This window comes from Mobula birostris, chromosome 2, assembly GCF_030028105.1.
Source record: "Mobula birostris isolate sMobBir1 chromosome 2, sMobBir1.hap1, whole genome shotgun sequence".
Taxonomy (NCBI): domain Eukaryota; kingdom Metazoa; phylum Chordata; class Chondrichthyes; order Myliobatiformes; family Myliobatidae; genus Mobula; species Mobula birostris.
This window is the reverse complement of record NC_092371.1, coordinates 107,604,009-107,605,797: the sequence shown is the minus strand read 5'-3', so window position 1 is coordinate 107,605,797 and position 1,789 is coordinate 107,604,009.

The window sequence follows — 1,789 nt, the reverse complement described above, 5'->3', positions numbered from 1 at the left end:
CTGAAGGTTTTGCCATGGCCCTCACAGTCCCCTGACCTGAACATCATCGAGAATCTGTGGATAGACCTCAAAAAAGCAGTGGATGCAAGGTGGCCCAAGAATCTCACAGAACTAGAAGCCTTTTGCAAGGAAGAATGGGCGAAAATCCCCCAAAGAGGAATTGAAAGACTCTTAGCTGGCTACAGAAAGCGTTTACAAGCTGTGATACTTGCCAAAGGAGGTGTTACTAAGTATTGCCATGCAGAGTGCCCAAACTTTTGCTTCGGGCTTTTTTCCTTTTTTGTTATTTTGAAACTGTAGAAGATGGAAATAAAAAAAGTTTTCTTGCTTAAAATATTAAAGAAATATGTTATCTTGAACTGATTTCCAAAAAGCATAAAGTTAATCTTTTACTCGCTTAGCTATTCATAGTAACAGAAATTTTGACCAGGGGTGCCCAAACTTTTGCATGCCACTGTATGTGAAATCCCTTTTTACAGGGCATCTCCAGAAACACGGTTGGTTAACCCCTCGTTAGCCAGCCAAATGGACTCAGCAGTGCGAAAACCACCTTTCTTGAGCTCTGTATGTCTAGGGTCAATATGCCTTGGGTCCCACCAGACCGAGAGAGCCAGGGTATTTTGATCAGCAGCACTGAAATCTGAGCAAATTCTGTGTAAATGTTGCCCACTTACAACTACCCGTCAGCAAGAAATAACAGATTGTACACTGCATACAATTATAAGAAAGGTGTATTTATGAATATCAAGTTAATCAAACAGTTCATAAAGAAGAAAAAAATAAAAAAATAAATAAAAGGCCCATTATAATTAAAACAGTCACAAAGTCGGAGCTCAAATTTTCCAAAAGCTGGAGGTGGCCTTGTCGTCACCGCATCAACACCTATTCACCGATCACTGATAGAACTTCCACCTTGGACTCCATCAAATCCTACCGCCGGTTCTCTTTATCGTCTTCTCTCTCCATCTCCTGCCGAAAAGGACCTCGACCCCTTTGGTATCCATCACAAAACCTCACCGTCCTGCTTTCTCTAGAATCTTCTCCCAATTCTACCATACTGACTGGCTGCCCCAACATTCCTAAGTGAACATCACAATCCCTTATCTTTAATGGTAACCCAAGCACTATCAGAAGAACACACTGCTTCTACAGGAAACTATAAAATGAAATACCCTACAACATTAGCAGTAAAAGCTTAACCAGGGCGTTACCTACGAAACAACCACAGCCACGCTTGTAGCTGTAACATTTTCTAGATTATGCTTATTCCTGGTCTTTCATGGAGATCCTTGTTCAACATTAGGACCAAAAGAAGCTGCAGAAGGTTGTAAATCTAGTCAGCTCCATCTTGGGTACTAGCCTACAAAGTACCCAGGACCTCTTTAGGGAGCAGTGTCTCAGAAAGGCAACATCTATTTAAAGACCTCCATCACCCAGGACATGCCCTTTTCTCACTGTTACCATCAGGTAGGAGGTACAGAAGCCTGAAAGCACACACTCAGTGATTCAGGAACAGCTTCTTTCCCTCTGCCATTCGATTCCTAAATGGACATTGAATCTTTGGACACTTCCTCACTTTTTTTAAATATACAGTATTTCTGATTTTGCACCTTTTTAAAAATCTATTCAATATACATAATTGATTTACTTGTTTATTTATAATTTTTTATTTTTCTTCTCTCTGCTAGATTATGTTTTGCATTGAACTGCTGCTGCTAAGTTAACATATTTCACGTCACATGCCGGTGATAACAAACCTGATTCTGATTCTGATTCAATTGAATGAATC